At 54.1% G+C, this 7,874-nt stretch overlaps 3 non-coding genes across 3 annotated transcripts; all 3 read left to right on the top strand.

Moving 5' to 3' along the window:
• The first annotated feature begins 2,174 nt into the window (after positions 1–2,174).
• On the top strand, positions 2,175–2,247 carry trnat-cgu (transfer RNA threonine (anticodon CGU)). Its single transcript has one exon. It is a non-coding gene; the product is annotated as a tRNA-Thr (tRNA).
• Positions 2,248–4,671: 2,424 nt separating this feature from the next.
• trnat-cgu (transfer RNA threonine (anticodon CGU)) lies at positions 4,672–4,744 on the top strand. Its single transcript has one exon. It is a non-coding gene; the product is annotated as a tRNA-Thr (tRNA).
• A 2,424-nt stretch (positions 4,745–7,168) lies between these two features.
• trnat-cgu (transfer RNA threonine (anticodon CGU)) lies at positions 7,169–7,241 on the top strand. Its single transcript has one exon. It is a non-coding gene; the product is annotated as a tRNA-Thr (tRNA).
• Positions 7,242–7,874: the final 633 nt, after the last annotated feature.

Raw genomic sequence — 7,874 nt, 5'->3', positions numbered from 1 at the left:
TGCAAAGCGAGCGCTCTACCATTTGAGCTAATTCCCCAGCTACTTCTTGCAGTTGCACCAAGTTTGCTTCTCAGTAGCTCCTTAGCACTCGCCTCTGAGTTGCTGCGCCACCAGCAGGGATCTCCTGCTTCGGGTTAGCCCGCTCCCTGATCTCTTTCAACGCTTTGCTCCAATCGGCGTTACCGAGCAACGGCAGGGCGGGAAGTCAGAGAAATGGGGAAAGAAGCCGAGAAAGAGCCCGAGCCGGCAGAAGCGAAGCGAGGTGACCGGAAAGTAGCAGCCGCCACGAACCTGAGGGAGCAGCCGAGAGCCCTGTCTGACTGATAGACGACTTCTTTTGCCTGAGGTTTTGCCTGAAAGAGAGTGCTGGGTGTTTTGGTGCGTTGCTGCTCAAAGGCACTCCCTGCTGGTGTGCAGATGCAACTGCTCAAGCAATGGAGGTGTCCTGTGCCTTAGCAGCAACATGTAAACTAGCGTCAAGTTAAGAGCACTGCCTTGAGCAAAATGCTCCTTACCGCTCACTTACTGCACAAGAACGCCCGCTCCTTCAAGCCGGAGTCGAACCAGCGACCTAACGACGACTTTGCTTTGCTTTTTTTCCACTGCAGTCCTCCGCTCTACCACCTGAAAATCGAAGGGAAGCGGCAAAGGTGTCTCGCTTTGGTGATTGTCCGCCGTGCGCCTTTTGACGCTCGCGGCCTGGTGTACCTGCTGATGCCGCAGTGTTGTGGGACTGTGAGTTGCCCGCTGCTCTGGAGAGGCTGTGCCAGTGGCGCAATGGATAACGCGTCTCACTACGGATCAGAAGATTGTAGGTTCGACTCCTACCTGGCTTAATCTTTTTTACGCACTTTGCATTATGGCTCTAGATGCCTCGCAAGCGCACCTACTTGGTCATGCTGCCCAGCAGTTTGCACGGCCAGTGCCTTCTTAGCGCAGTAGGCAGCGCGTCAGTCTCATAATCTAAAGATCCTGAGTTCAATCCTCAGAGAAGGCATTGATACTTGCAAAGCTTTTTTATCCCTCATCTCAGCTTTCCATTTTGGCTGCACAAGACTATCGACAAGTCTTGCTGCTAAAGCACACCAAAGGATTTGATGTCCCTTGGCCCCCCTCTGCACCTCAGCGTGTGGAGACACTTCGGAAGTACACGGGTTCACCGACAGCTGACACCACTGTTGTGTTTGAGCCATTGCCCCGAGCCAAAAGAGGAGTGGAGAATGCGGGCATCGATCCCGCTACCTCTCACATGCGAAGCGAGCGCTCTACCATTTGAGCTAATTCCCCAGCTACTTCTTGCAGTTGCACCAAGTTTGCTTCTCAGTAGCTCCTTAGCACTCGCCTCTGAGTTGCTGCGCCACCAGCAGGGATCTCCTGCTTCGGGTTAGCCCGCTCCCTGATCTCTTTCAACGCTTTGCTCCAATCGGCGTTACCGAGCAACGGCAGGGCGGGAAGTCAGAGAAATGGGGAAAGAAGCCGAGCAAGAGCCCGAGCCGGCAGAAGGGAAGCGAGGTGACCGGAAAGTAGCAGCCGCCACGAACCTGAGGGAGCAGCCGAGAGCCCTGTCTGACTGATAGACGACTTCTTTTGCCTGAGGTTTTGCCTGAAAGAGAGTGCTGGGTGTTTTGGTGCGTTGCTGCTCAAAGGCACTCCCTGCTGGTGTGCAGATGCAACTGCTCAAGCAATGGAGGTGTCCTGTGCCTCAGCAGCAACATGTAAACTAGCGTCAAGTTAAGAGCACTGCCTTGAGCAAAATGCTCCTTACCGCTCACTTACTGCACAAGAACGCCCGCTCCTTCAAGCCGGAGTCGAACCAGCGACCTAACGACGACTTTGCTTTGCTTTTTTTCCACTGCAGTCCTCCGCTCTACCACCTGAAAATCGAAGGGAAGCGGCAAAGGTGTCTCGCTTTGGTGATTGTCCGCCGTGCGCCTTTTGACGCTCGCGGCCTGGTGTACCTGCTGATGCTGCAGTGTTGTGGGACTGTGAGTTGCCCGCTGCTCTGGAGAGGCTGTGCCAGTGGCGCAATGGATAACGCGTCTCACTACGGATCAGAAGATTGTAGGTTCGACTCCAACCTGGCTCGAACTTTTTTACACACTTTGCATTATGGCTTTAGATGCCTCGCAAGCGCACCTGCTTGGTTATGCTGCCCAGAAGTTTGCGTGGCAAGTGCCTTCTTCGCGCAGTAGTCAGCGCGTCAGTCTCGTAATCTGAAGGTCCTGAGTTCAATCCTCAGAGAAGGCATTGATACTTGCAAAGCTTTCTTATCCCTCATCTCAGCTTTACATTTTTGCTGCACAAGACTGTCGACAAGTCTTGCTGCTAAAGCACACCAAAGGATTTGATGTCCCTTGGCCCCTCTGTCCCTCAGCGTGTGGAGACCCTTCGGAAGTACACGGGTTCACCGACAGCTGAAATACTGTTGTGTTTGAGCCATTGCCCCGAGCCAAAAGAGGAGTGGAGAATGCAGGCATCAATCCCGCTACCTCTCACATGCGAAGCGAGCGCTCTACCATTTGAGCTAATTCCCCAGCTACTTCTTCCAGTTGCACCAAGTTTGCTTCTCAGTAGCTCCTTAGCACTCGCCTCTGAGTTGCTGCGCCACCAGCAGGGATCTCCTGCTTCGGGTTAGCCCGCTCCCTGATCTCTTTCAACGCTTTGCTCCAATCGGCGTTTCCGAGCAACGGCAGGGCGGGAAGTCAGAGAAATGGGGAAAGAAGCCGAGAAAGAGCCCGAGCCGACGGAAGGGAAGCGAGGTGACCGGAAAGTAGCAGCCGCCACGAGCGTGAGGGAGCAGCCGTGAGCCCTGTCTGACTGATAGACGACTTCTTTTGCCTGAGGTTTTGCCTGAAAGAGAGTGCTGGGTGTTTTGGTGCGTTGCTGCTCAAAGGCACTCCCTGCTGGTGTGCAGATGCAACTGCTCAAGCAATGGAGGTGTCCTGTGCCTTAGCAGCAACATGTAAACTAGCGTCAAGTTAAGAGCACTGCCTTGAGCAAAATGCTCCTTACCGCTCACTTACTGCACAAGAACGCCCGCTCCTTCAAGCCGGAGTCGAACCAGCGACCTAACGACGACTTTGCTTTGCTTTTTTTCCACTGCAGTCCTCCGCTCTACCACCTGAAAATCGAAGGGAAGCGGCAAAGGTGTCTCGCTTTGGTGATTGTCCGCCGTGCGCCTTTTGACGCTCGCGGCCTGGTGTACCTGCTGATGCCGCAGTGTTGTGGGACTGTGAGTTGCCCGCTGCTCTGGAGAGGCTGTGCCAGTGGCGCAATGGATAACGCGTCTCACTACGGATCAGAAGATTGTAGGTTCGACTCCTACCTGGCTTAATCTTTTTTACGCACTTTGCATTATGGCTCTAGATGCCTCGCAAGCGCACCTACTTGGTCATGCTGCCCAGCAGTTTGCACGGCCAGTGCCTTCTTAGCGCAGTAGGCAGCGCGTCAGTCTCATAATCTAAAGATCCTGAGTTCAATCCTCAGAGAAGGCATTGATACTTGCAAAGCTTTTTTATCCCTCATCTCAGCTTTCCATTTTGGCTGCACAAGACTATCGACAAGTCTTGCTGCTAAAGCACACCAAAGGATTTGATGTCCCTTGGCCCCCCTCTGCACCTCAGCGTGTGGAGACACTTCGGAAGTACACGGGTTCACCGACAGCTGACACCACTGTTGTGTTTGAGCCATTGCCCCGAGCCAAAAGAGGAGTGGAGAATGCGGGCATCGATCCCGCTACCTCTCACATGCGAAGCGAGCGCTCTACCATTTGAGCTAATTCCCCAGCTACTTCTTCCAGTTGCACCAAGTTTGCTTCTCAGTAGCTCCTTAGCACTCGCCTCTGAGTTGCTGCGCCACCAGCAGGGATCTCCTGCTTCGGGTTAGCCCGCTCCCTGATCTCTTTCAACGCTTTGCTCCAATCGGCGTTACCGAGCAACGGCAGGGCGGGAAGTCAGAGAAATGGGGAAAGAAGCCGAGCAAGAGCCCGAGCCGGCAGAAGGGAAGCGAGGTGACCGGAAAGTAGCAGCCGCCACGAACCTGAGGGAGCAGCCGAGAGCCCTGTCTGACTGATAGACGACTTCTTTTGCCTGAGGTTTTGCCTGAAAGAGAGTGCTGGGTGTTTTGGTGCGTTGCTGCTCAAAGGCACTCCCTGCTGGTGTGCAGATGCAACTGCTCAAGCAATGGAGGTGTCCTGTGCCTCAGCAGCAACATGTAAACTAGCGTCAAGTTAAGAGCACTGCCTTGAGCAAAATGCTCCTTACCGCTCACTTACTGCACAAGAACGCCCGCTCCTTCAAGCCGGAGTCGAACCAGCGACCTAACGACGACTTTGCTTTGCTTTTTTTCCACTGCAGTCCTCCGCTCTACCACCTGAAAATCGAAGGGAAGCGGCAAAGGTGTCTCGCTTTGGTGATTGTCCGCCGTGCGCCTTTTGACGCTCGCGGCCTGGTGTACCTGCTGATGCCGCAGTGTTGTGGGACTGTGAGTTGCCCGCTGCTCTGGAGAGGCTGTGCCAGTGGCGCAATGGATAACGCGTCTCACTACGGATCAGAAGATTGTAGGTTCGACTCCAACCTGGCTCGAACTTTTTTACACACTTTGCATTATGGCTTTAGATGCCTCGCAAGCGCACCTGCTTGGTTATGCTGCCCAGAAGTTTGCGTGGCAAGTGCCTTCTTCGCGCAGTAGTCAGCGCGTCAGTCTCGTAATCTGAAGGTCCTGAGTTCAATCCTCAGAGAAGGCATTGATACTTGCAAAGCTTTCTTATCCCTCATCTCAGCTTTACATTTTTGCTGCACAAGACTGTCGACAAGTCTTGCTGCTAAAGCACACCAAAGGATTTGATGTCCCTTGGCCCCTCTGTCCCTCAGCGTGTGGAGACCCTTCGGAAGTACACGGGTTCACCGACAGCTGAAATACTGTTGTGTTTGAGCCATTGCCCCGAGCCAAAAGAGGAGTGGAGAATGCAGGCATCAATCCCGCTACCTCTCACATGCGAAGCGAGCGCTCTACCATTTGAGCTAATTCCCCAGCTACTTCTTCCAGTTGCACCAAGTTTGCTTCTCAGTAGCTCCTTAGCACTCGCCTCTGAGTTGCTGCGCCACCAGCAGGGATCTCCTGCTTCGGGTTAGCCCGCTCCCTGATCTCTTTCAACGCTTTGCTCCAATCGGCGTTTCCGAGCAACGGCAGGGCGGGAAGTCAGAGAAATGGGGAAAGAAGCCGAGAAAGAGCCCGAGCCGACGGAAGGGAAGCGAGGTGACCGGAAAGTAGCAGCCGCCACGAGCGTGAGGGAGCAGCCGTGAGCCCTGTCTGACTGATAGACGACTTCTTTTGCCTGAGGTTTTGCCTGAAAGAGAGTGCTGGGTGTTTTGGTGCGTTGCTGCTCAAAGGCACTCCCTGCTGGTGTGCAGATGCAACTGCTCAAGCAATGGAGGTGTCCTGTGCCTTAGCAGCAACATGTAAACTAGCGTCAAGTTAAGAGCACTGCCTTGAGCAAAATGCTCCTTACCGCTCACTTACTGCACAAGAACGCCCGCTCCTTCAAGCCGGAGTCGAACCAGCGACCTAACGACGACTTTGCTTTGCTTTTTTTCCACTGCAGTCCTCCGCTCTACCACCTGAAAATCGAAGGGAAGCGGCAAAGGTGTCTCGCTTTGGTGATTGTCCGCCGTGCGCCTTTTGACGCTCGCGGCCTGGTGTACCTGCTGATGCCGCAGTGTTGTGGGACTGTGAGTTGCCCGCTGCTCTGGAGAGGCTGTGCCAGTGGCGCAATGGATAACGCGTCTCACTACGGATCAGAAGATTGTAGGTTCGACTCCTACCTGGCTTAATCTTTTTTACGCACTTTGCATTATGGCTCTAGATGCCTCGCAAGCGCACCTACTTGGTCATGCTGCCCAGCAGTTTGCACGGCCAGTGCCTTCTTAGCGCAGTAGGCAGCGCGTCAGTCTCATAATCTAAAGATCCTGAGTTCAATCCTCAGAGAAGGCATTGATACTTGCAAAGCTTTTTTATCCCTCATCTCAGCTTTCCATTTTGGCTGCACAAGACTATCGACAAGTCTTGCTGCTAAAGCACACCAAAGGATTTGATGTCCCTTGGCCCCCCTCTGCACCTCAGCGTGTGGAGACACTTCGGAAGTACACGGGTTCACCGACAGCTGACACCACTGTTGTGTTTGAGCCATTGCCCCGAGCCAAAAGAGGAGTGGAGAATGCGGGCATCGATCCCGCTACCTCTCACATGCGAAGCGAGCGCTCTACCATTTGAGCTAATTCCCCAGCTACTTCTTGCAGTTGCACCAAGTTTGCTTCTCAGTAGCTCCTTAGCACTCGCCTCTGAGTTGCTGCGCCACCAGCAGGGATCTCCTGCTTCGGGTTAGCCCGCTCCCTGATCTCTTTCAACGCTTTGCTCCAATCGGCGTTACCGAGCAACGGCAGGGCGGGAAGTCAGAGAAATGGGGAAAGAAGCCGAGCAAGAGCCCGAGCCGGCAGAAGGGAAGCGAGGTGACCGGAAAGTAGCAGCCGCCACGAACCTGAGGGAGCAGCCGAGAGCCCTGTCTGACTGATAGACGACTTCTTTTGCCTGAGGTTTTGCCTGAAAGAGAGTGCTGGGTGTTTTGGTGCGTTGCTGCTCAAAGGCACTCCCTGCTGGTGTGCAGATGCAACTGCTCAAGCAATGGAGGTGTCCTGTGCCTTAGCAGCAACATGTAAACTAGCGTCAAGTTAAGAGCACTGCCTTGAGCAAAATGCTCCTTACCGCTCACTTACTGCACAAGAACGCCCGCTCCTTCAAGCCGGAGTCGAACCAGCGACCTAACGACGACTTTGCTTTGCTTTTTTTCCACTGCAGTCCTCCGCTCTACCACCTGAAAATCGAAGGGAAGCGGCAAAGGTGTCTCGCTTTGGTGATTGTCCGCCGTGCGCCTTTTGACGCTCGCGGCCTGGTGTACCTGCTGATGCCGCAGTGTTGTGGGACTGTGAGTTGCCCGCTGCTCTGGAGAGGCTGTGCCAGTGGCGCAATGGATAACGCGTCTCACTGCGGATCAGAAGATTGTAGGTTCGACTCCAACCTGGCTCGAACTTTTTTACACACTTTGCATTATGGCTTTAGATGCCTCGCAAGCGCACCTGCTTGGTTATGCTGCCCAGAAGTTTGCGTGGCAAGTGCCTTCTTCGCGCAGTAGTCAGCGCGTCAGTCTCGTAATCTGAAGGTCCTGAGTTCAATCCTCAGAGAAGGCATTGATACTTGCAAAGCTTTCTTATCCCTCATCTCAGCTTTACATTTTTGCTGCACAAGACTGTCGACAAGTCTTGCTGCTAAAGCACACCAAAGGATTTGATGTCCCTTGGCCCCCCTCTGCACCTCAGCGTGTGGAGACACTTCGGAAGTACACGGGTTCACCGACAGCTGACACCACTGTTGTGTTTGAGCCATTGCCCCGAGCCAAAAGAGGAGTGGAGAATGCGGGCATCGATCCCGCTACCTCTCACATGCGAAGCGAGCGCTCTACCATTTGAGCTAATTCCCCAGCTACTTCTTGCAGTTGCACCAAGTTTGCTTCTCAGTAGCTCCTTAGCACTCGCCTCTGAGTTGCTGCGCCACCAGCAGGGATCTCCTGCTTCGGGTTAGCCCGCTCCCTGATCTCTTTCAACGCTTTGCTCCAATCGGCGTTACCGAGCAACGGCAGGGCGGGAAGTCAGAGAAATGGGGAAAGAAGCCGAGCAAGAGCCCGAGCCGGCAGAAGGGAAGCGAGGTGACCGGAAAGTAGCAGCCGCCACGAACCTGAGGGAGCAGCCGAGAGCCCTGTCTGACTGATAGACGACTTCTTTTGCCTGAGGTTTTGCCTGAAAGAGAGTGCTGGGTGTTTTGGT

The sequence above is a fragment of the Somniosus microcephalus genome, chromosome 7 (genome assembly GCF_052327205.1).
Source record: "Somniosus microcephalus isolate GS21.2 chromosome 7, FLI_Smic_1.0, whole genome shotgun sequence".
Taxonomy (NCBI): Eukaryota; Metazoa; Chordata; class Chondrichthyes; order Squaliformes; family Somniosidae; genus Somniosus; species Somniosus microcephalus.
This window is presented reverse-complemented; position numbering and strand designations above follow the sequence as displayed.